The sequence below is a fragment of the Saccopteryx bilineata genome, chromosome X (assembly GCF_036850765.1).
Source record: "Saccopteryx bilineata isolate mSacBil1 chromosome X, mSacBil1_pri_phased_curated, whole genome shotgun sequence".
Lineage (NCBI taxonomy): Eukaryota > Metazoa > Chordata > Mammalia > Chiroptera > Emballonuridae > Saccopteryx > Saccopteryx bilineata.
In genome coordinates this window covers 116,144,085-116,171,717 of record NC_089502.1, presented here as the reverse complement: position 1 = coordinate 116,171,717, position 27,633 = coordinate 116,144,085, and the positions used below count along the sequence as shown (strand labels likewise).

Below are 27,633 nucleotides of genomic sequence, written 5' to 3'. Positions count from 1 at the left end.
TTCTTCATCTCTATCTCTATTTAATGATTTGTCCTATTTATGGTGTTATTCTCAGACTAGAGTTGTCCAGGGAGCTTATTAAATGCATATTCCTGGGTCCTGTTCCAGACATACTGGGAGTAGGAAAAAGGAACTGCCAAATAGAGTAAATACTGCATAAATATTTTTTAAGTGAGAAGAGGAAAGATAAAGAGACAGACTTCTGCAAGCGCCCTGACCAGGGTCCACCAGGCAATCCCTGTCTGGGGCTGATGCTCAAATCAACTGAGCTATTCTCAGAGCCTGGGGCCGATGCTCAAATCTATGGAGCCATGGGCTTTGAAGAGGAAGATAGAGAAGGGGAGAGGGAAGGGAAGATAAACAGGTGGTTGCTTCTTCTGTGTACCCTGACCTGGGATTGAACCCAAGACATTCAGATTCTGGGCTGACAGTCTATCCCAGGGGTAGTCAACCTTTTTATACCTACCACCCACTTTTGTATCTCTATTAGTAGTAAAATGTTCTAACCGCCCACCAGTTCCACAGTAATGGTGATTTATAAAGTAGGGAAGTAACTTTACTTTATAAAATTTATAAAGCAGAGTTACAGCAAGTTAAAGGATATAATAATAATTACTTACGAAGTACTTTATGTAGAATTTTTGCAAAGTTTGGCAGAATAAATCTTTATAAAACAACTTACTTTAGCTAAATCTATCTTTTTTAAATTTTTTTATTCATTTTAGAGAGGAGGGAGGGAGAGAGAGAGAGAGAGAGAGAGGGTGAGAAAGAGAGAAAGGGGGGAGGAGCAGGAAGCATCAACTCCCATATATGCCTTGACCAGACAAGTGCAGGGTTTTGAACCGGCAACCTCAGTGTTCCCAGGTCGACGCTTTATCCACTGCGCCACCAGAGGTCAGGCTAGTTAAATCTATCTTTTTATTTATACTTTGGTTGCTCCACTACTGCCCACCATGAAAGCTGAAACGCCACTAGTGGGCGGTAGGGCCCAGGTTGACTACCATTGGTCTATCCACTGAGCCAACCAGCATGGGCCTCTGCATACACAGTTTTTGAGACCATGTTATATTTACTTAAATATTTAACTGGCCCTGGCTAGAAGCCTTATGGATAAAGCACCAACCCAGCATGCGACAGGTAGTAGATTTGACCCCCAGTTAGGGTATGTACGAGAAGTGATCAATGGGTACACAACTAAATGGAACAACTAAGTGAAACAATAAGTTGATGCCTCTCTCGCCAATGGAAACATTTAAAAATATTTCCTTATTTTAAGTTTATAGTAACTTTATATGGTACATTTAAAACTAATTTTGAAAAGGTGAAACTAAAATTCAGAAAGCCTGAGGAATTAAGCAAAGTCAGACTGTCACAACATATGGGTTGATTCTCAAATAAGTGATTTTTCTGCTATGTTTCTATGGGTCTGAATTTTGTAAAAGGTTACGCCTTTTGTATGTCTATTAATGTTTATCCTTCTGGAATCTCTTGCATATCAGCCTAGGTTAAATATCAGTAGCTTTGATGGCTTTATTAAGGCTGAGAAAAATATTAGTTGCCTGAAAGAATAGCTGTGATATGTTTAAAATAGATGTAGTTGGTAAGTCCATGCATGGAGCAAAAAGACCATAAGCAAGAAGTCATCCAAAAGAACATAAAGAGGGCCATTTGGACAACCTCTTCTTCATTTTAAATACTTTGTTAGTTAGCTATCCACTGATGGTGGGAACACTGTAGGTCCTCTTTACATAAAGGTTGAGGTAACCTTACATGAGTTTAATGACATACAACTTACTGAACCCTATCTAATTTTATAAGCATGGCATGCAAGACATTTGCTTCTATAAGTCAGAGGGCCATAACTTGACCTTTTTCCATGGAGTCCTTTCCTTGCTCAGAAGCCAAGGCACTGCTAACCACAACATTGATTCACCTGGGAAACATCATGCCATAAATCCCCCAGTTATGACAGCTGCTTCTCTGGGAACAAGAAACTGTCTGCTTCAGTTACTGAGCTGGGAAGTCCTTATTGTCCTTCTCCAATTGCACCTCAAGTGAAGTCTCATTTTCCCCTCAGGATTAAATATCATCATGGGAGAGAGTTCTTGTTAAAGGCATATGTCCTCACTGATGACACTCAGCTGCTGCAGGGAAAAACTTCCAAGATCCAGCATGCTGAGAAATAAGAAACACATCAGACAAAAATTGACTCAGAACTGATGAAAACCCTCAGGGAAAATGTATGTCTGCTGTGAAGTAGTCCCATTAGATATCATTAAATTGTGCAACATAAATCTCATTTTATGAGTTGGGCAATGGGCAATCTGCTCTGACATTGCATTAGATTAAGATATTTCCTGAATATTGAGTATAGCTCAGAATAACCAGGATATTGGAATTTATTATAGTGAGAAGGAAAAGTGAGGGTCCTAAAAGAAAAATTGGTATGTTCTAATAACTAAGTGTGGTGTCAGATGGGTATGAGCCATATCAGGATGATCACTTAGTAAGTTATATATTGTCTAATCGCTGTGTTGTACACCTGAAACTAATAACTAATATAATGTTGCATGTTAATGGTAATTGATGAATAAAAAATAATTTAAAATAGCTATCAAAGATTAAGTTTTGAGTTTTGAAGGTTTAAAGTATTGTTAATATATTGAAGTTCCTAATTCATTGTTGTGGCTGTGATACAATTTCATCTCACTTATATATTTGGCTGTAGACTTTGAACAGTGCTTTGTAGGTCACAAATGCTGTCTTCCAATCAATTACCTGCTATTAGTTTTATCAATTACTCTTCCAGGTCAGCAAGTCATTCAACCTCTTTGAACCTTTATCTTCTGTGGTATATTGTATTTTCAAAAGATGGCTGCAAAAATACCCCATATTCCATAAGTAGAGCATAGTCACTCCTTTTCCAATATGTGGTCTCTAATTCTTCTCTTATTTTGCTGGATGTTTTTGTGACTCACTTGTAATGAATAGAATAGGATGAAAATTATGTTGCTTGATATTTAAGGCTCAGTTATAAGAGGCATTGGTCCTTCTGCCTTTCTCACTAGAACACTAGCTGCTAGATCCTTATGTCACCATGAAAAAGTCCAGTTGCTCTGAGACGGTCATGCTGTAAGGATGCGAAGTCATAAGGGAGGCCATGTATAGATATTATTTCTGTTGGCAGCTTTTGTATTCAAGTTCTGCCAGCCCAGATAAATGAGCCCCACATAATAACAGTCCTTGCCATCAATTAACCCTCAGCATTCAAGTTTCCCAACTGAGTCCCCAGACATTATAGAAAAGAAACAAGAATGGCCTATTGTGTCTTTTCCAAATTTCTGACCCACAGAATCTGTGGTCATAAAAAAATGCTTCTTTACAATTCTAAACTTAGAACATTTGTTGTGTATATTTATAAAAGTCTTCATATAATGTTAAAGAAGTCAAATGAGTATATGTCTGAAAGAACTTCTAAGTTGTAAAGTGCATCTGTCATATGTGCAGAAAGTTCTCTTTTTCCTGCTGTAAATCAAGTTCTGCAGGTATTATAGGTACTTGCTCAAAATAATTCCCACTTTAAAAAATGTTTTTTCTTCATGATTTAAAAACCTTAGCTCTTTGGAAGAGCTTTTCATCAGTCTAAAATAATAATTTCTGCATAATTATACTATATATATTATATATATACACACACAAATGTATATACACCTATGTGTGTATATATATATACATATAGGTGTATTATACATATATTGTATATTATATTGTATATTGTATATTATATATACACCTATGTATATATAATACACAGTCATACACACAGGCATCCACATACACATAATATATTTTCATGTTTATCACTAACAAATGCATCTAATTACAATATATTTACTAGATAAAAATTTTTGCAAATATAGGTAGTAAATAATAACCTAGTATATATAGATTGAGCATGAAAAGAAACATGCAATCTCTGGTCCCTCAGCCATATAAGGTCTCAGAAGTGACTAGAATACAAGTTCTTGAGCAGCTCAAAATCTCTCTTCAGTTTTTGTCTGTGATTTAATTTTCTTTCTGAGTTGGTTTCATTCTTTCCTCTCTCTAAAGGTGAAACCTAAGTCACAAATATATCCAAGAAGTACATTTCATAACATTACTCACTCGATATCCAAAAGTCATGAGGAAGTTTGTGATGATGATGGTGGATGGTTGAGCACAGATGACTCTGACATGCAAGACATTTAAATGGCTTGGGGAAAGGGGCAACAGTTTATAACAATTTAAACTAGGACTTGATATTTTATAAAATGAATATTAGTCTTCTTATCTGCATTAAATTTTAAAAATGTATTTTCTTATTTTAATGCATTTTTACTTACAGCATACCACATAATTTTTTAAAAAAACACTTGAAAGTATCTAAGAGATCAAAAGTTGACATTTTTTAAAGACTGTTTCTGGAAGAACTTACTGTAATTATTTAAATCTACCCAAGGGGAGGTCTTCTATTTCACTGTTCATCAAGTTGATGAGAAAATGTTTAATAGCCAGACAATCATTTACTATCATTTCAAGTACCTAAAGTTTAGTCCAGACTCAGAGTAGATTAAAATAATAGTTACAACCAAGGAAAGAACAATTTGTTCCCGTATGTAGAATTACCACTTTCTTAAAGGTACCTAAATCATTTCTTGCATTTTAGGTTATTTGTGTTCAGAATGGTATGAACATATCACCTGTCACAGAGACTACATGAAAATGATTTGAAAATTACATAGTTTATTGCTAAACTTTTATAAGCACACTATTAGACAGCTTTCTTTTATTCTCTGAGTTTATTTTTCTGTGCTCTTAAACTCTGCCAATTCTACTAGTGGATTCTGGTCCATGTGCATTTTTAACTGCATTCTATCTTAGTGTTGACCTATATGAAACCATGCCATCTATGTAAAACCTACTCACAACCTTGGCCTCATTATTAATTCTCTTGTGCTTTTAGTTTAGCTTGAAATGCCAGCCATTCTTTTTCTATCTTTTTTTGAAATGTCAGGTATTTAATATTATAATATCAAAGACAGCACAACTAGCTTAAAGATGTTTTTTCTATAGATTGCTAAAATATAGCATTTCTAATCACATCTGCATGTTAAGTCTGCTCTGACAATAAATAGGCAGTTACTCTCCTGAGCCCACAGCAAAACTTGCCACAATTTTCATTTTATTTTTTATTTATGATGTGCAGTGAAAGGGTTGGTAAATACTCAAGAGAGATGCATAAGAAGACCCAAAAGAGAAAAAAGGGGCAGGACGAAATACAGTGTGTCCATAAAGTCATGGTCCACTTTTGACCTGTCACAGAAAAGCAATAAAAGACGATAGAAATGTGAGATTTGCACCAAATAAAAGAAAAACTCTCCCAGTTTCATACCTATTCAGTGCAGTTCAATGTGGACTCCCGCAGATTTTTTAGGGCTCCTTAGGTAGCTATCCCGTATAGCCTCTACAGACTCGTAACTGACTGATGGCCTACCAGAATGGGGTTTTTCCACCAGACTGTCGATTTCCTTCAACTACTTATCCCACCGAGTAATGTTATTCCTATGTGGTGGCGCTTCATTATAAACGCGCTGATATTCACGTTGCACTTTGGTCACAGATTCGAATTTAGCGAGCCACTGAACTTTCCTCTGTACCGTCCACATCTTGATTGGCATGGCCATGGGCTGCTCCGCTGTATACACGGTGTTACGTCATCATCTGCGCCTGCACACATGCTGCCACATCATCCTACAGAAACTAGGAGGGTTTTCCTTTTATTTGGTGCAGATTTCACATTTCTATTGTCTTTTTGTTGCTTTCCTGTGACCGGTCAAAAGTGCACCATGACTTTATGGACACACTGTATTATCTTTAGTTTCTTGGTGAAACATTTATAAGATCTTGTAAGTTTTTTTTATTGATTGATTTTAGACAGCAAGAGAAAGGGAGAGAGAAACAATGATTTACGTTTCCACTTATTTATGCATTTATTGCTTGATTCTTGTATGTACCCTGACTGGGTATATAACCCATATTCTGGCATATTGAGGTGATATTCTAATCAACTGAGCTACCCAGCCAAGGCTGAGATTCTTAACTACAGTCTTATCATCTAAATTTTTAAGAACACCTGATTGCCCAAAGCAATAATTTAACATAGACATTAACTTTAAGATTTAAAATAGAAGCACCCTTAAAAGGGTTTCCTTTTTTCCACTTATTTTATTGCTTGAAGTCATTATTCTACATCTATTACCACCATTTCATATATTGTATGAAACACCATTTCATATATTGTATGTACTTGTACTTATTTTCTTATGGCCATTATGATATTCACTGAATGCATTTTACTCTTATATAGATAAAAAAAGCCTACAATATATTGTTATTATTCTTGTTCAGAAAGAGAGAGTCTACATCATAACTATGCACAGTGACAGATGGTTACTAGATTTATTGTGGTGATCACTTTTTTTTTGTAGCAGAGACAGAGAGAGTCACAGAGGGACAGATAGGGACAGACAAACAGGAAGGGAGAGAGATGAGAAATATCAATTCCTTGCTGTGGCTCCTTAGTTGTTCATTGATTGATTCCTCATATGTGCCTTGACTGGGGGGCTACAGCAGACCGAGTGACCCCTTGCTTGAGCCAGCGACCTTGGGTTCAAGCTGGTGAGCCTTGTTCAAATCAGATGAGCCCGCGCTCAAGCTGGCGACCTCAGGGTCTCAAACCTGGGTCCTCCCCATCCCAGTCCGACACTCTATCCACTGCGCCACTGCCTGGTCAGGCAATGTGATCACTTTTTAAAGTACATAAATGTTGAGTCATTATGTTGTACATACAAAAATATAATATTGTGTGCCAATCATAATTAAAAATAATTTAAAAACAAATGTATGTAAATATTTTTTTATTTATTTTAAGAGAGGCAGGAAGAAAGATCAAGCTGCTCCTGTATGTGCCCTGACCGAAGAATGAAACTAAATAAAGCCTGACCTGTGGTGGCGCAGTGGATAAAGCGTCAACCTGGAAATGCTGAGGTCGCCGGTTTGAAACCCTGGCTTGCCTGGTCAAGGCACATATGGGAGTTGATGCTTACAGCTCCTCCCCCCTTCTCTCTCTCTGTCTCTTTCTCCTCTTTATCCCTCTCTGTCTCTCTCTCCTCTCTAAAATTGAATATTAAAATAAAAAAATGGAAAAATAAAAAAAAAAACTCTTCCACAAACTCCTTGATACTCTTCAAAATGTGACACTAATTCCCTTCACCTTGATTTAATGATTTGGATAAGGGACTTTCATCTAATAAATAAGATATTGAGGAAATGACAGTGTCCTCAACTTAGGAGCCTAGGTCATTGAAACTAAATAAAAATTTTAAAAAAGGAATGGCTAAGACATGGAAACAACCAAAGTGTCCTTCGATAGAGGATTGGATAAAGAAGATGTGGTACATATATACAATGGAATCCTACTCAGTCATAAGAAAAGATGACATAGGATCATTTACGACAACATGGATGGATCTTGAGAACATTATACTGAGTAAAAGAAGTAAATCAGAAAAAGCTAAAAATTGTATGATTCCACACATAAGTAGGATAAAGAATTGAGACTCATGGACATAGATAAGAGTGCAGTGGTTACCAGGGGAAATGGAATAGGGGAGGAAGAGGGGAAATGATATAAAAAGGGACAAATATAAGGTGACAGAAGATTATTTAAATTTGGTTGATGTATATACATCATAATGAACTCTCCAAATGATGTGGAGATGGTACTCTTGTTGACCAATGTCACCCTGTTCCATTTAATTTTCTAAAAAAAAAGTGAGATTTCATACCCAAGCTTGGTGGTAGCACATAATAGTCCTTTAGAATAAGATTTCATCTTTGCCCCATTGATGCACCACCTTGTGGATATTCTAAGTTTTCATAAGATATGTTCGCAGATCCTGAATGCGATTGAGAAGGAGGAAGAGGACTGCTGGACTTAAAAACTCGTGGTCTTCCATTCAAGAGTTAAACAGGAAGTAAAGCTACAGGGATGTGCTCAGATTATGAAATTCTTTCCACAATGCATTTATAATGTGTGAACATTTTTGCATGTATTCCATAGTTTAATAAAAAAGTTTCAAATTAAAAAAAAGTATTTGGAAAAAATTCAAAGTGATAAAAGAAGATATTTTTTTTTCTCTTTTTTTTTTATTAAATTTAAAGCAGTGACATTGATAAATCAGAGTACATATGTTGAGAGAAAATATCTCTAGATTATTTTGACATTTGATTGTGCTGTATACCCCTCCCGCAAAGTTAAATTGTCTTCTGTCACCTTCTATCTGGTTTTCTTTGTGCCCCTCCCCTCCCCTAACCCCTCTCTCCTTCTTCACCCCATCCCCCCTCCCCCAACCCCCCGCCCCTGTTGCCATCACATTCTTGTTCATGTCTCTGAGTCTCATTTTTATGTCCCTTCTATGTATGGATTCATCTCATTTTTTTTTTTTTCTGATTTACTTATTTCACTCCGTATAATGTTGTCAAGGTCCATCCATGTTATTGTAAATGATCCAATGTCATCATTTCTTATGGCTGAGTAGTATTCCATAGTATATATGTACCAAAGTTTTTTAATCCACTCGTCCTCTGACGGACACTTGGGCTGTTTCCAGATCTTCGCTATTGTGAACAATGCTGCCACAAACATGCGGGTGCATTTCTCCTTTTGGAGCCGTTCTATAGTGTCCTTGGGGTATATTCCTAAAAGTGGGAAAGCTGGGTCAAAAGGCAGTTCGATTTTCAGTTTTTTGAGGAATCTCCATACTGTTTTCCACAGTGGCTGCACCAGTCTGCATTCCCACCAGCAGTGCAGGAGGGTTCCCTTTTCTCCACATCCTCGCCAGCACTTATTCTGTGTTGTTTTGTTGATAAGCGCCATTCTGACTGGTGTAAGGTGATATCTCATTGTGGTTTTAATTTGCATTTCTCTAATGATTAGTGATGTTGAGCATTTTTTCATATGCCTATTGGCCATCTGTATGTCCTCTTTGGAGAAGTGTCTATTCATCTCTTTTGCCCATTTTTGGATTGGGTTGTTTGTTTTCCTGGTGTTGAGTTTTACAACTTCTTTATAAATTTTGGTTATTAACCCCTTATCAGACGTATTGTCAAATATGTTCTCCCATTGTGTAGTTTGTCTTTTTATTCTGTTCTTGTTGTCTTTAGCTGTGCAAAAGCTTTTTAGTTTGATATAGTCCCATTTGTTTATCCTGTCTTTTATTTCACTTCCCCGTGGAGATAAATCAGCAAATATATTGCTCCGAGAGATGTCGGAGAGCTTACTGCCTATGTTTTCATCTAAGATGCTTATGGTTTCACGGCCTACATTCAAGTCTTTTATCCATTTTGAGTTTATTTTTGTGAGTGGTGTAAGCTGGTGATCTAGTTTCATTTTTTTGCAGGTAGCTGTCCAATTTTCCCAACACCATTTGTTAAAGAGGCTGTCTTTACTCCATTGTATTTCCTTACCTCCTTTGTCAAATATCAGTTGTCCATAGAACTGTGGATTTATTTCTGGGTTCTCTGTTCTGTTCCATTGATCTATATGCCTGTTCTTATGCCAGTACCAGGCTGTTTTGAGTACAATGGCCTTGTAGTATAACTTGATATCAGGAAGTGTGATACCTCCCACTTTATTCTTCTTTTTTAAGATTGCTGAGGCTATTCGTGTCCTTTTTTGGTTCCATATAAATTTTTGGAATATGTGTTCTATATCTTTGAAGTATGTCATTGGTATTTTAATTGGTATTGCGTTGAATTTATAAATTGCTTTGGGTAATATAGACATTTTAATGATGTTTATTCTTCCTAACCATGAGCACGGTATATGCTTCCACTTGTTTGTATCTTCCTTGATTTCTTTTATCAATGTTTTGTAATTTTCCGAGTACAAGTCTTTAGTCTCCTTGGTTAAGTTTACTCCTAGGTACTTTATTTTTTTGGTTGTAATTGTGAAGGGGATTGTTTCCTTAATTTCTCTTTCTGACTGTTCATTGTTGGTGTATAAAAATGCTTCTGATTTCTGAGTATTGATTTTATATCCTGCCACTTTGCTGAATTTATTTATCAGGTCCAGTAGTTTTTTGGCTGAGACTTTAGGGTTTTCTATATACAATATCATATCATCTGCAAATAATGATAGTTTTACTTCTTCTTTTCCAACTTGAATGCCTTTTATTTCTTCTTCTTGTCTGATTGCTGTGGCTAGGACTTCCAGGACTATGTTAAATAAGAGTGGTGAAAGGGGGCACCCCTGCCTTGTTCCTGATCTTAAGGGGATTGCTTTTAATTTTTGCCCATTGAGTATGATGTTGGCTGTGGGTTTCTCATAGATGGCTTTTATCATGTTGAGGTATGTTCCCTGTATTCCCACTTTGCTGAGAGTTTTGATCATGAATGGGTACTGGATTTTATCAAATGCTTTTTCTGCATCTATTGAAATTATCATATGGTTTTTCTCCTTCTTTTTGTTTATGTGATGAATCACATTGATTGATTTATGAATATTGTACCAGCCTTGCCTCCCCAGAATAAATCCCACTTGATCATGGTGTATGATTTTTTCTATATATTGTTGGATCCGGTTTGCTAATATTTTGTTGAGGATTTTAGCATCTATATTCATCAGAGATATTGGCCTATAATTTTCTTTCTTTGTGTTGTCTTTGCCTGGTTTTGTAATCAGAATTATGCTCGCCTCATAAAAGGAGTTTGGAAGTCTTCCTTCCTCTTGAATTTTTTGAAATAGTTTGAGAAGGATAGGAGTTAGTTCTTCTTTGAATATTTGGTAGAATTCCGTTGTAAAGCCATCGGGCCCCGGACTTTTCTTTGTTGGGAGTTTTTTTATAACTGTTTCGATCTCCTTTGGTGTAATCGATCTGTTTAAGTTTTCTGATTCTTCCAGATTGATTTTTGGAAGATTGTATGTTTCAAGGAATTTGTCCATTTCATCTAGGTTGTCTAGTTTTTTGGCATACAGTTCTTCATAGTATTTTCTTACAATATTTTGTATTTCTGTTGTGTCAGTTGTTATTTCTCCTCTCTCATTTCTAATTTTATTTATTTGAGTCCTCTCTCTCTTTTTCTTGGTGAGTCTACTTAAAGGTTCATCAATCTTGTTTACCTTTTCAAAGAACCAGCTCCTAGTTTCATTGATCCTCTGTATTGTTTCTTTAGCCTCTATGTCATTTATTTCTGCTCTGATCTTTATTATTTCCTTCCTTCTACTACATTTGGGCTTTACTTGCTGTTCTTTTTCTAATTCTTTTAGATGCAGGGTTAAGTTGTTTATTTGAGCTTTTTCTAGCTTCTGAAAGTGTGCCTGTAGTGCTATGAACTTCCCTCTCAGCACTGCTTTCGCTGTGTCCCATAAATTTTGAGTTGTTGTATGCTCATTGTCATTCGTTTCTAGGAATTTCTTTATTTCTTCTTTGATCTCATTCTTAATCCATTCATTATTTAACACCCTGCTATTTAGTTTCCATGTGTTTGAGAATTTTTGAGCTTTTCTGCTGTGATTCATTTCTAGTTTCATGCCGTTGTGATCGGAGAAAGTGCTTGATATGATTTCAGTCTTCTTAAATTTGTTGAGAGCACGTTTGTGCCCTAACATGTGGTCTATCCTAGAGAATGTACCATGAGCACTTGAAAAGAATGTATATTCTGCTGCTTTAGGGTGAAAGGTTCTGAAGATATCTATTAAATCGAGTTGATCTAGTGTTTCCAATAAGTCTGCTGTTTCTTTGTTAATTTTCTTTCTTGAGGATCTATCTAGTGATGTTAGTGGGGTATTGAAATCCCCTACTATTATAGTATTGCTGTTGATCTCGCCCTTTAAATCCATCAAAGTCTGTTTTATATATTTGGGTGCTCCTCTATTAGGTGCATAGATATTTATAATAGTTATATCTTCCTGTTGGATTACTCCCTTTATCATTATGTAGTGGCCTTCTTTATCTCTTACTATATCCTTTGTTTTAAAGTCCAATTTGTCTGATATAAATATTGCTACCCCAGCTTTTTTTTCATTTCCGTTTGCATGAAACGTTTTTTTCCATCCTTTTACCTTCAATCTGTGTGTGTCTTTTGTTCTAAGGTGTGTCTCTTGTAGACAACATATGTATGGGTCCTGTTTTCTTATCCATGCAGCTACCCTATGTCTTTTGATTGGATCATTTAATCCATTTACATTTAAGGTTATTATTGATATGTAGTTGTTTATTGCCATTTTCTTCTTTAAAGGTGTATTCCTTTTTTTTTTTTTTTCTGTATTCTTTTCCCACTTTATCTGTTTACACCAGGCCCCTTAATATTTCCTGCAGCATTGGTTTGGTTGTAATGAATTCCTTGAGTTGTTTTTTGTCTGGGAAGCTTTTTATTTCTCTTTCAATTTTAAATGATAGCCTTGCTGGATAAAGTAGTCTTGGTTGTAGGTTCTTGTTCTGCATTACTTTGAATATTTCTTGCCATTCCCTTCTGGCCTCAAGTGTTTCTGTTGAGAAGTCAGATGTCATCCTTATGGGGGCTCCTTTGTAGGTGATAACTTTTTTTTTCTCTTGCAGCTTTTAATATTTTCTCTTTATCGCTTAGCTTTGGTATTTTAATTATGATGTGTCTTGGTGTAGGTTTCTTTGGGTTTCTCTTTAATGGAGTCCTCTGTGCTTCTTGGATTTGTGAGAGTTTCTCTTGCATTAATTTAGGGAAGTTTTCAGCTATGATATGATTGAACAAAGTCTCTATCCCTTGTTCTTTTTCTTCTTCTTCAGGAACCCCTATGATGCGGATGTTATTTCTCTTCATGTTGTCACAGAGCTCTCTAAGAGTTTCCTCTGACTTTTTGAGTCTTTTTTCTCTTTTCTTCTCTGCTTTCATGCCTTCATTCCAGTTGTCTTCTAACTCGCTGATTCGATCCTCTGCTCTATCTATCCTGTTTTTAATTCCTTCCATTGTGGTCTTTATTTCTGATATTGTATTTGTCGTCTCCAACTGATTCTTTTTTATACTTGCTATTTCTTTATTTAGGTTTTCAAACTGCCCCTCCATTGTTGTTCTAAGATCCCTAAGCATCCTTACAATCATTATTTTGAACTCCGCATCTGGAAATTTGATTATTTCCATATCACTCAGTTCATCTCTCGAAGGTGTCTCTTGTGGTTTCATTTGTATTGCACTCCTTTGTCTTCTCATCTTTTTTTTATTTTTTATTTTTATTTTTATTTTATTTATTTATTTTTTTTATTTGTAGAGTTGGTTGAGTCTAGGCTTGGTGTTGTCTGCCTCCAGTTTTCAGTTGTGTTATTTTTAGGTCTTCCTGGGTTGGTATCAGCTATTATTTGTAATCCACTTTCGGATTTGGGAAGCTTTGAAGTCTTGATTTGTTTGTTTTCTTAACAAGTGATAGTTTTGTTAACTGATCTCAGCAGGGGGCTTCCTTGAAACTGTAACCAGGAATGCTGTGGGTGTAACCTGAGACGCTGAAGGTCTCTTCCACCAACTAATCTCACTGGGGACAGGGTTTTTTCTCAGCTTCAGTAGGGGGAGGTGTATCTCAGATCTCCATGGAGACCTGAGTTACTGCCCCTCCTCCCCACTTCTTGTTTTCAGCTGTGTCTTGTTGTGCTGATTGGAGCTGGATAGATGTCCGGAGATCTCTGATCTGGAAGCACTTCAGCTCTGTTTTGTGAAAGGTTCAGTCCCTCCCCCAGCTATGGCCGCCTCCAGCACGAATGAGTCAGCTTTTTTATTTCGTTTCTTGCATACCTTAGCCCCTCACAGTCTGTCCCTCTCCCTGTCTTTTCCACTTGGGAGATAAGCTGGTCTTTTCAACCCACCTTGCTCCCTGGTCGCCAGGTAAGTGGCTGTGAGCAGTAGTTTCTGCTCTTTTTCCTCTGTGAAATCCTCTCTGGGCTCTCAGCCTCACCCCCCTCCTTCCGTTCCTGTAAGCAGAGGAGATTCAGGCACTCCTTACCAGGATTATTGTGGCTTCCTCTTTGCTCCTTGGTTTTTGAGAGCTGTTCTTGCAGATCAGTGTTGGTTTTTCATGCTGATTTTTTCTAAATTGATTTGTATTCCAGTTTGGTGTTGAGAGCTGGGCGTCTGTGCATCCGCCTACTCTGCTGCCATCTTCTCTCCTCCAAAAGAAGATATTTTTAATTTAACCAACTGAGATGTCAGATGAAGCAATTTATAATGATATATCTTAACAACTTGTAAATTAAGTCATTGCACAGATTTGTTTAATGGCAAACTGATTTACAAAATAAAAGTTTCATATCAGATCATGGCACAAAATTGGTTATGGATGTTCAACTTTGACTAAATAAAAGACCACATGATGAAGTGTCTAATTGGGAAACAAATGTGAAGAAAACCGGCCATGGCTGGTTGGCTCAGTGGTAGGGCGTTGGCCTGGCATGCAAGAGTCCTGGGTTTGATTCCTGGGCAGGGCACACAGGAGAAGCACCCATCTGCTTCTCCACCCCTCCCCTTCTCCTTCCTCTCTGTCTCTCTCTTCTCCTCCCGCAGCCGAGGCTCCATTGGAGCAAGGTTGGCCCGGGCACTGAGGATGGCTCTATGGTCTCTGCCTCAGGAGCTAGAATGGCTCTGGTTGCAACAGAGCGACACTCCAGATGGGCAGAGCATCGCCCCCTGGTGGGCATGCCGGGTGGATCCTGGTCAGGCGCATGCGGGAGTCTGTCTGACTGCCTCCCCGTTTTCCAACTTCAGAAAAATACAAAAAAAAGGTCAAAAAAACCAAAATTAATTTTTAAAACAATGATAAACCTTTAAGATATAATGCAGTGATACCCAAAGTCAAGGAGAATTAGTAGAAAGAAAAAAATTCAAAAATCAAGCATAAAATTAAATTCAATATAAAATTCAAGGCCATTAGCATCCTTTATAGTTGTCATGTTTGAGGAAGTAAAATATATTAGTGATGAAAAACATGTCTTTATTCATAGACTTATAAGCCAGAGCACAGTCTATATGAGTTGCAGAGAGAAGATACTTTCATTTTAATTATTGGTTTAGTGGACAAGGATAGTAATATGAGTAGATAATCTGTCACAATACCTGTAACTCATTGAGTTTATATACTAAGTGTTGAGCTTAGCACCTTCTCATTTAATTGTGCCAATATTTCTGCAAGCCAAAGTATATTATTTTCATATTGTAGAGAAAAATGTGCATAGATGGACCAAAGGCAGCCCAATGAAGAAAAACACTGGGCAATTTATCCTAATATTGAAATTAGAAAAAGAAGAGGAAGTAGTACAAGCCAACCAGAGATTAGGAACTGAGAGTAAAAAACTGACAGAGAGAAAAGAAAATGTGTTCATGGCAGACCACAGTTGGTCTTGGCCCAGTGACTCTCTGGGCTGTGTTATTGCCTGCACATTTTCTATGGCCCTTGTGATCAAAGTGTGGTAGGATAATACCTGAGGTATAGAAAGAAGAGTTATAGCAACCATAAGGAAAACCCGTGGTGTGAAATACACTTCCTCCTTTTGTCATGTTACTTCATTTCTAAAAAGTGTCTCAGGTTTAGGGAATACATATGAGTAAATGGTCTATGATTTGATAGTATTTTTATTTATTTATTTTTATTTGTTTGTGTTTTTCTGAAGTGAGAAACTGGGAGGCAGAGAGACAGACTCCCACATGTGCCCAACCAGGATATACCCCGCATGCCCACTAGGGGGCGATGCTCTACCTATCTGGGGTGTTGCTCAATTGCAACTGGAGCCATTCTAGTGCCTGAGGTGGAGGCCATGGAGCCATCCTCAGTGCTCGGGCCAACTTGCTCCAGTTGAGTCTTGGTTGCTGGAGGGGAAGAGATAGAGAGAAAGGAGAGGGGGAGGGGTGGAGAAGCAGATGGGCATTTCTCCTATGTGCCCTGGCCAGGAATTGAACCCAGGACTTCCACACACTGGGCTGATGCACTACCACTGAGCCAAATGGGCAGAGCTACAGTATTTTTAATATTACCAGTTATCACAAGTGAGAGAAAGGAAGCTAGAGAGACAGACTCCAGCATGCGCCCCAACCCGATTCACCCAGCAATTCTCGTTTGAAATAGATGCACGAATCAACCTAGCTAACCTAGCTATCCTCAGTTCCTGTACCAATGCTCAAACTGGTTGAGCCACTGGCTGTGAGAGAGGAAAAGAGAGAGAAGTGGGGAGAAGGGCGAAGAGAAGCAGATGGCCTCTTCTCTTGTGTGCTCTGATTGAGGATTGAACTTGGGATGTCCACACGCTGGGCCTATCCACTGAACAAATCAACCAGGGCCTAATTGTGCATTTTAAAATTAGTGATAAATATGCTATGCCAAATGGTTGCAAAATCAGTTGAATGTTTTCTACTATTTAAATTTTTTTTAAAAGCTCAGTAAACTGGTTTAAAGATGATTTAAAAATTATTTTCTTTAAAGCTCTCAAATGTTTTTTTTATTTAATAAGCTTTTGTTTCTGTAAGAGAACGGTTATGATAATGTTTTATATTACTGCAGGACACTGAGAAATACTTGTACACTGAAGGCATATAATAAAAAAAATATATGCCATTTTTTTGTAGCTCTCACTTTTGTATATTTAAAACTAAATGATCATTTTCAAGTTAAATTCTGCATTGATCAATCTAAAAAGTGAAGCATTTTTACTTTTCTGTAAGGCCTGGTCACGATACTTGGCATCCTTTATAACTGTCATGTACAAGAAAGTGAAAGACATTGGTGGTGAGAAACACATGACTATATGGGCTGACTAGAAAGACAGAGTGTAATCTGGATGAGTTACAGAGAAAAGGTGAAGAAAAGCTATGCAGTCCGCTCTCTGCAGTGTACCTTCGGCAGTTTTGCTCTGATTTGATGGCTCTGAAATTCAAAAACTAAACATTTTAAAACTTCTGTCAGGTTTTATGGGTAAAAATAATGTTAATGTGGGATGCTGCTTTTATGGGATTACTATATTTCACAGAAGTATCTGTGATAGCACTGTCCAATAGAATATGAGGCTCATACAAGATACCTTTAGTTACTATGCAATACAAATAAAATATGTAATTTTATAAAAAGGAAAGATAATTAATAGTTATCAAAAAGAGAATGGAAATAAATAATATATAAATTTATAAAAAGAGGGGAGGTGCCCTGGCCGGTTGGCTCAGTGGTAGAGCGTTGGCCTGGCGTGCAGAAGTCCCGGGTTCAATTCCCAGCCAGGGCACCCAGGAGAAGCGCCCATTTGCTTCTCCACCCCTCTGCCTCTCCTTCCTCTCTGTCTCTCTCTTCCCCTCCCGCAGCGAGGCTCCATTGGAGCAAAGATGGCCCAGGCGCTGGGAATGGCTCCTTGGCCTCTGCCCCAGGCACTAGAGTGGCTCTGGTCGCAGCAGAGCGACACCCTGGAGGGGCAGAGCATCGCCCCCTGGTGGGCAGAGTGTCGCCCCCTGGTGGGCGTGCCAGGTGGATCCCGGTGGGGCGCATGTGGGAGTCTGTCTGACTGTCTCTCCCCGTTTCCAGCTTCAGAAAAAGAAAAAAAAAAAAAAAAGAGGGGAGGTTCCCAAAATGCAGGAAACTAAGTGGATATTACACTCACCGCCTCTCAGGACCAAAGTGGAGTTATAACTAAATTTAAAAACAATTATCCTGAAAAATCAAATCAAGGCTAAATGAGGAGTCTTATAACCAAGGATTTACAGAAGATGCCACATTAATACTGGTAGGAAAAGGGGAGACACAAAAAGAGCTGGCCCCACGTCGAGCTCAGGTTCTGGAAGGATATCTCAGCTGGGGCAGGTCCCCCCTGAGAAGTGTAGGGCCTAAACCCCAAGCCAGGCATCCCAGCCTGAGACATCAGAGCTGGGAAAATTATCCACATAGCATTCGGCTGTGAAAAGTGATGAAGATCATGTCTGCCAGAAAGAGACAGCAGTCTACAGGAATATGAGCACCCTCTTAAAGGTTCAATGCAATAATACTTTATATGTGGTTATATGCATTTTTAAAAATAACTCTATATGAATTATCCTGTGTGGTTGTTTTAGCATCTATGTGATGTAGTCATAGGTCTACTTTGTTTCACAGAGGACTCAATTAATGTTCTGAAATGCATTGTGACTTTATCAGCATCTCCATGATTAATCACCAAAGAATTAGAACTAGAACCGAGGGCAGCATTCTGAAGAATTCTGTGCTGTTATCTCTACCCTTTCACCTTTCCTGAAGCAATGTTGGAGGCATCAAGACAATCTGAATTGAGAAAAGTTTGGTAATTGTTTTAAATCTAGGCTAATGCTAATGTGAACAGTCATTGTGAGATCTCACTGTGGACAGCCTCTGGCTGAGTACTCTGTATGCTTTGCTTCCTATCTTCACTGCATCTCTACAAAGGACTCTAATTACAATTTCTAACTTACAGATGAGGGGGATGGATGTCTTGGGTAGGTAACCAATAATGTCTGGTTTCAGTCAACTCTGAGAAAACTTAGAGCATGAAATATCGATCCTATGCAAATAAATTCATCATCTTACAGGCTAACTTGTCCACAGAGAAGTCTTAGAGATTCTGTTTGGGGACATGTGAACTAAATCAACTATCACCACTCACTTTGGGACATGCCAAAGTGTTGTTTTAAAATGTCTGTATTATGGTTCATCATGGTGAAGGTAGGAATCTGTATGGCAAGTTAGGACTCTTTTTTTTTTTTTTTTTTTAGCTTTAAGGGTATTAGAGTCTGACATTTGAATACTCCATAATCCTTGCATATTTTTATGTTAATGCTCCTGAGAGACTAGGTAGAGAGAAAGTTAATAGAGGTTAACTGGCAAGGACAAATTCTGAGAGTCTGAACAAATCTCTTCGTCTCAGCAGAGCATCACACACAAACTTAAAACAACACTAATTTATTGTAATCTTGTCTCACAGAAGTAGGTGACGCTTGAACATCAATTAGAAGAAAGTGCTATGAGTTTTATTTGCCCAGAGTGATTTTATCCTATTAAGAATGGATCTTACAGAGTGAACACTCCATTTATGTAGTGCTCACTGAAATTAGAAAAGCTTCTGGTTCATTAGCTCTTCCATGAGGGTGGAAACTCAGATAGAATCTTTAATGTATGGTGGATTTTAGAACCCAAAAGACAACTAGATTAGTTTAGCTTGCAGCGTTATATGACACTAATGCTATGAAGAGGAGACATCTCTAAGATAGATGCTTGACTAGTAGCAAGTTAATAACTTAAATTAATACTTCAAGCAGAATTAACAACCCCACTAGCAACAATTCCCTTTTGTTGTGCACTTGGCACACAATTTAGTTTAAGCAAATGGCATTTGAATGCTTTGGATATCTTCTTTGTTTTTGAAAGGCATGGCTTTCCTTGACTTTAGAAATGATCATTCCTTTTTCTTTTTCTGAATATCTTTGATCACAATCATAACATATGTCAGCTCAAAACATGGCATCAAGGCTTGACAAATCCAGTGTGCAATAGAGTAATGCCTATCAATGAGGCTTAAAAATGGTGTTTAAAAGGTTTCCTCCTGTACTATCACCCAACCTAAATATTTCCAGCCTGCCCTGATTTGTCAACTGATACCCTCTGGGTTAAAGTATTATTTTCTAGAAGGCTTTTGCAAAATGACTATATGATATATAGAGGAGACAATATAGAGCTTGCCATTAAGTAAGTATCCAATAAATATTTACTAAATTAAATGTTCATTAAGTGGCATCACTTTTAAGCATGTTAGTTTGGGTTAAATCCTCAGGTTAAGGTCATAAAGATAAATCCAGTGAAGATGGAACTCAGCACAGAGGACTTTGTAAACAGAGGAAGAACACAGAACAGGAGGTATTTGAACACTGAGGACATTTAGCATCTACTAGCTATAAAAGTGGAGAAACGTTAGCTGATCTCATCAAAGATATCCGGTGCCAGGAAGAGTGTGTGGCAACATACAATATGGTCAGTAAATATTTGGGGTATAACAGAAGGTAAAATTTGTTCACATCAAAGTTTTGCACACATGTGTGATATACGGAGGTAGCAATACAAGTAATGATTACAGAGACTGAGAAAAAACAAATAAGCCAAAGAATCAGCCAAAAATAAGGGTCTTTCTGTAAAGATAAGCTAAGGAAGATAAATGGACTAAATATTCTAAAAGTGCAAAAGAAAAATATGACGAGTAGTGAGAGAAAGCAATTAAGATTTTCCTCTTCCTATCTCCTGAGGACGGGCTCAGGTGTTCATCTTGTGTGTGAACAGTATTTGCCAACTACCATGTGGAGAATGTCTGTTTATTATCTCATTTAATGATGACAACAATTATGAAATTATATCTGTTATTATCTACATTTTAGAGATGAAAAAACCAAGGCACTGAAGTTCACACAGCTAACAAGGGACAGAGCTGGGATGTTAGCTTTCAGAGGTTTAAGGATGTTGGACACATAAATTTTGGGGAAAAAATTCTAAGTGCAGTACAGTATGAAAGACAGAGGTTTAAGGATGTTGGACACATAAGTTTTGGGGGTATAAATTCTAAGTGCAGTACAGTATGAAAGACAGATCCTTGAACCTCAGGTGATGTTTTGATTCTTGAGGCATAGAGACACTTAGTGTACTTAGCACTCACAATGCAGAGAAGCAAAAGACTGAACAGATTGTCACTTGGGGAAGCCAAGGTCACAGGGAGAGTTTTAGCTTTCATATATCAGTACTATGTTTCTGCTGGTTATATATATATATATAATATATATATTATATATATGTGTGTGTATGTGTGTGTGTGTGTGTGTATTTATAATTAAACATTTTCAATGTACCTCTAAAGGTGCTCACTGGGAGACAGTAACATCTGTGGGGTGACAGGTTAAGGGACAACATGAAGAAAAGAATGAAATCAGACAAACATTCCTAAGAAAGTAAAAACTTGCATACCGTATTTAATCCTCAAATATAAATACTAGAAAGAAAGATAAAACTAAAAACAAAATAATGATTATTAACAACATTGGGAATTGAGATTTATATTGTCTCATTAAGTTTGAGACATTTGCCCCATGTCAAATAGTTAGTGGATAGCAGAACCAGAATTGACTTCTGTGAAACTAACATTAGAATAAATAACAATGAATTTGTGTTGGGCTGGGTGATTATGAATTTTCTCTTCTAAATTTTTTTCTGTGGCTAATTAACTTTTAAAGTGAAAAGGAGAAAAGAACATATCAGGTATAGATCTAAATAGAAATGTCAGCACTGGCAAAATCCATATCATAGCAAGTTACCAGATTTGTTCTCAGCTAAAACCAGGGAGAAGAGAGTATTATTCCACAGGAAATGAGTTTGTGAGCAGCTGCTCTCCATTACCATGGCAACTCAGAGTTGTTGGATTTTTTTTTTTTTGGACTTTCCTCAGATGCAGTACCAAGAAAACCCATGTTGGAAAAATGTGTCCAATCGTTCAAATGCTCTTCTAAAAGAATTACAGTTCACAGGCCAATTCTTCATAGCCTCAGCCCTCTGATTAAGCTGAGGACAATAATAAGATTAAGGTGAGATATGCTTTGATTTAGTGAGCTGGCAATGGTGGAACTGTGAAACCTTGAATGTTATCTTGGCCCAGCACTGACCAGCTGTGGGACCATTGACAATTTCCCTGGTTTCTCTGAACCTTGGTTTCCTCATCTGTTACCTGTGGCTCAGTTGTCATTTGTCATGAGGACTCAGGAACACATTAGCATGCAAAATGCTTAGCATTGTTCCACATCCCCAATGAGTGCTTAATAATATGATTGGCCCTATTATGGATTTTAATCATTTCTTCTATTCCTCCCACAAACATGTATAGATAGCCAACTTTGTGCCAGGCACTGTTGTAAGCACTGGGAATGCAGCAGAGAACAAAACTGATAAAATTTATGGGACTTACAGGCTGGTGGGGAGACACACAAATAAGATTTTAAAATAATGCATGTGTAATATTAGGTAGTGATAAATGCTAAAGAGAAGGAAATAAAGAGAGAGGTGTGAAGAGTCAGTATAGAGAGTTAACTTCTAGTTCACGTGCACAGGGAAGGCCTCTCCGATAAGGGAATTGGAGTAAGGACGTGCAGGAACTAAGGAGCCAGGTTGATATCTGGCTGAGGGGCATTTCAAGAAAAGCAACAGCAAAAGCAATGGTCCTGAGTTGGAGCTTGCCCAGCATGTCTGAGGACAATAAGAAAGTTGTCTTGTTAAGGTGAGTCTGAAGGGGGCAGAGAGGAAGTGGGGAGCTCTGTCAGGGACAGGAATTCAGACCAGAGGTGAGCTTAGACCAGGCTGGTGAAGGTAGGGACGCTGAGCATTGGTCAGATTCCTGACATCTTCTGTAGGTCGAGCTAACACAGTATGTGATGGAACAGCATAATCAAGAGAGACTTAAAGATCTCCGTGCTAATTTACACTCACTGCAAAGCTGGAAATAATGATCCACTCATGGAGAGCACTTCAGAAATATTTAATTCTCAGAGTTGGAAGATCCCTTAACTCCTGCTTGTTAAGCCATGTTGTTAGTCCTTGTTTTCCTTGTAACCATGATCTGGCTTTCAGCAAATTACACTCCAACAATTTTCAGAGGAAAGCACTGCTTCTCAGGGCAATCAAGTCTATCCTTATATAATTCTTATCATGAGTGTTACCTGTCTCTCTGAAGCATTATATGATAAATAAATATAAATATAACTATATGTTGGTCCATTTCACCTTTCCAATTTCCAAGGATTTATTTTTTGGATTTCTATTTTGATATTGAACATAGTCTATATCACACCCAATACTGTGATCTACACATAGAGGAAACCTTTCAGGCTGAATCCAAAGCACTAATACAAATAAAAATGGAGCTAAGGACAGGACTATGGAACTACCTCAGTAGTAAATTTCTATCACAGTAATGCCAATTCATTTGTCAGCATTGATGTAGTCACAATAAATCGACCTATTAAAAAATAACCTAATAATAATCCCAGAGCTGCCTCTGGGGGACATGGGTCAGAGCATCCCCTTCAAACTGGACTTCTTTTATGGTTGTATCAGTATTTCTGCTGTGCAGTGGCTCTGTAATGCTAACAAGAAGTCTGACATGCCTGCCAAATGCCCATACTGTTTTTGTTTTCCTCTGTTTATTTTGTGCTGGTTTGTGCAGCCCGAGCTGTTCTGCAGTTGTACCCTGAGAACTCGGAGCAGTCGGAGGTGATTACAACCCCAGCTATCACAGGCTGACTTCACTGGTGGTGTGGTGTTGGACTATCCTTACAATGCCTAAGCAAAGAGGTTCTACCTCTATTTGTTTTCTGGACCATTCACTTTTCTTTCAAAAGCTGAATGAAATTAAGGATGAAGAAGAAGCCAGGAAATTCACATTCACAAAAGAGAAGGTCCCTTAAAAGATTGTGAAGTGCAGGGTGGTGAGGAAGAGCAGTAAGAGGGTGCCAGAGAAGAAGGAACACTTTAGACATCAAGGCAAGGAAGTCACACCTGACATTCAGCACACCAGCTGCAAGCGCAGGCCCCACTTCTAAGCAGTTAGATCAGGGGTCGGGAACCTTTTTGGCTGAGAGAACCATGAACGCACATATTTTAAAATGTAATTCCATGAGAGCCATACAATGACCCGTGTACCTTACACATTATCCAATAAAAATTTGGTGTTGTCCCGGAGGACAGCTGTGATTGGCTCCAGCCACCTGCAACCATGAACATGAGCAGTAGAAAATGAATGGATTGTAGTACATGAGAATGTTTTATATTTTTAACATTATTATTTTCTTTACCTAAAGATTTGTCTGTGAACCGGATGTAGCCATCAGAAGAGCCACATCTGGCTCATGAGCCATAGGTTCCCGACCCATGAGTTCGATGCATCAAATAGGATAGCTAAGGGTCCCCATGGGTGTAAGCTGTGCCACTCAGCACAGGCACTTGCCTCTGGAAAGTTTTATATATTGATGTGTCTACTTCATTGTGCACAAAATAGTGTTTATAGAAAAGTTCTGAAAATATTTCAAAGTGTTTTCTTCATTAGACAAGATTCCAAGAACATCTGATTTTGTTCTAAAAGCAATAAACCAATTTTTGTGTGTGTGTGGGGGGAAATAACCTAAATTTAGCCAGTGGTTTTCTAATTCTGTTTTTCCCTAGGAGAATAATAGGACTTTATAATAGTGTCTGGAAATCCAGATATAGCATGCATTTTTTATTTTGTTAATTACTCTTAAAAATCAAATAAATTTGACTGTTTCTAATTTATTTAGTAACCACCTTAAGTTCTAGTGAGTAGGGCTCAACTATTCTTTTTTTAATAAAATATTTTCCTATTAGACTAATGAGAAAACATTTTTTTCCAACTTTTACAAAGGTACATTTTACATACAGACAAATTCACCCTTTTTAGTGTGTTGATCTGTAAGTTTTGACAAACATACATAGTTGTATAACCAAAACCTAAGTATGTTATAGAGCTGGTTCATTAACCCCAAAATGCTATCAAACTCTATTGTATTCAACCTTACCAACACACCCTGGCTACTTTTGAATTAATCAAGCAAACAATACAATTAAAGAATGGGGCAAAGATTTGAACAGATACTTCTTCTAAGACATACAAATGGTTAACAGATATATGAAAAGAGGCTCATCCTCACTAGCTATTCGAGAAATGCAAATCAAAACTACAATGAGATACCACACCACAGGTTAGATTGGCTATTATCAATGAGACTGGTAATAACAAGTGTTGGAGAGGCTGTGGAGAAAAAAAGAACCCCATTCATTGCTGGTGGGAATGTAAACTGGTACAGCTATTATGGTAGTTCCTCAACAAATTAAGAATAGAACTACCATATGACCCAGCAATCCTTCTACTGGGTATCTACCCAAAAACTTAAAAACATTGGTACATAAAGATACATACACCCCACACCAGGTTCATCACAGCATTAATCATAGTGGCCAAGACATGGAAACAACCAAGGTGTCCCACAATAGAGGATTGGATAAAAAAGATGTGATACACACACACACACACACACACACACACACACACAATGGAATACTATGCAGCCATAAGAAATAATGACCTATTACCATTTATGACAACATGGATGGACCTTGAGACCATTATACTGAGTAAAATAAGTAAATCAGAAAAAAACTAAGAACTATATGCTTTCACACATTGGTGGGATATAAAACTGAGACTCATGAACATACATAAAAAGTGAAGTGGTTACCAGGACTAAGGGTTTGGGAAGAGGAGGGTGGGAGGCAGGGGAGCAAAGTATAAATATATGGCGACAAAATAATGACTTGACGTTGGGTAATGGGCACTCTACACAACAGTTGAAATGCTATAGAAATACTTACCTGAAATCTATGTACTCTTATTGATCAATGTCACACCATTAAATTTAATTTTCTAAATAAAATTAAAAAGAAAAGAAATGAATAAAATCTGGAGAGAACATAATTAATCAGAGGAGTTATCAGATTGCCTCCCTAAACCCTCACTGTGAGCATTGTCAGAAAAATACATATTTTAGGAGAAATACTGATAAAAATGCTTTATAACCTTTGTCTCAATATGAGTAGGATATATCATCATGCCAGAAAACATAAAAGTTAAGCCAAAAGTCTTTTCAGGGAAAAAACTCACTCAGACTACTAATTAGATTGGCAAAATGATCTATGTGACACTGGAACAGAAAAGACTTACTTTATGGGGGAAGATTGATGACAGAGTTACTTTGAAATATTTCTGTCTCTTTTATACAAATCATTGCTTGCAACTTCATAAAGTGTTTTACTTATCTTGAATATTTAATTTGCAAAATTATACTATTCTTCTATTTTATCTGATATTTTCTTCCATACCAATTCCATGCTCCAGCAAATCTATGGAATATTGAAGTTTTCTGCAAAGGAGTTCTCAATAAAAAAGAAGAGGTCACCTGCCTTCTAAGACTAAAAGTATTTCCAGACCCATATAAAGCAGGTTTAAAGAAAATATCACCTTTAAATCAGCTAGCAGAATCAAGGAAATGTTTTTGGTGAAAGGGCTTACCCGATACTGTTCAAATTTCACTGTCAGCGACCACAATCATTTATCTAGAGAACACTGAATCCAATTAATTTAAAATTGATGATAATGACAATAACAATGACAATGAAGTAATGCGTCTTGGCCTAGTTTTTGAAATAAGAAAATTTAAGAAAATGGTAATTCATTCACTAAAAAAACAAACAAACAAATAAAAACACTTATTGAATGTTGATCTTTTCTGAGTCTTGAGAACAAGAAATAAAATCAAGTATGTCCTATTCCAGCTAGAGTAGAGCAAGATTTAGAAAAATGGGCACCCAGTAGATAGCAAATATTACATCAATTCATCAGAAATAGGTGAAGCCAATTTTTGGGCTAAAAGCTTTTATTCTCATATCATTATATTTAAAATGAGAGATTTAATACTGCATGCATATATTTTTAATTATTTAGAATTATATTTTATTTTTGTTACAACTGGACAGCATTAGCTATTTTCACTAAAGATAAAATTATCTTACATGGATCTTGTTGCAAAGTTTGGATCAAAGCATGCTTAAAACATTTTTCTCCTGATTTTCAATTTGACAATATAGTTCTGAGTTTTAAAAAAAATTTCTGATTTATATTTCTTCATTTTTATTTATATTTTTTCAATTATACTGACGTACTCATATAGTGTATAACATAAAACACAAAGTAATTGAAACAAAAGGTATTCTGGAATTGAGACCAACCATATCCATCATATCAATAAATGTCAGTAAGTTTAAATTGACTAAAAAATAGATATTTTGTAATTAGTTCCTAAAGAAAAATCCAAAAGATAAAATAAGAACCATACCTAAATTGCAGTGATTGAAAGTTTAAAAATAAAGAAATGAATCAAGATTTACCAAATAAATGGAGACAATATAAAAACAGAAGTTATCTTGGAAGCAGACACTGAAGAATACAAGCAAAAAAAATATTAATTGAAATAAATAAGGATGCTTTATAATGTTAAAAGTTTTATTTCACAATAAATATATGAGATCAATATCTATGCATTAAATAACACAGTAAACATATAAAACAGTATACTCTTTGTGAGAATGTAAACTGGTTTGACCACTATTGAAAAAAAAATATGGAGTTTCCTCAAGAAATTAAAAATACATTTACCATATGACCTTCCTTCTAATTTATTTTATTGGGTTTTTCTTGGTTTAGTTAAATGACTTTATTATATTTCCTTTGAAATCAGTAATTATGTGGGTAACTTGTAATTTAATCTTCTTATACAGTGTAATTTGACCTAGTTACATGTCTTTCCTTAGTTCAAACAACTCTTGTTTTATTCTCTTTTTCTGTAACTAGATTTTATATTTCTGTTTCAAGATCTCTAATGCTTATATGAGAATATTTAGTCAGTTTAGAATGCTGGGTTACAGTTTTAAGTTCATGAGTTTCT

At 36.9% G+C, this 27,633-nt stretch overlaps 1 pseudogene; it reads left to right on the top strand.

Moving 5' to 3' along the window:
• Positions 1–23,661, top strand: part of LOC136317811 (probable 18S rRNA (guanine-N(7))-methyltransferase pseudogene) — a 97,128-nt pseudogene extending 73,467 nt beyond the window's left edge.
• Positions 23,662–27,633: the final 3,972 nt, after the last annotated feature.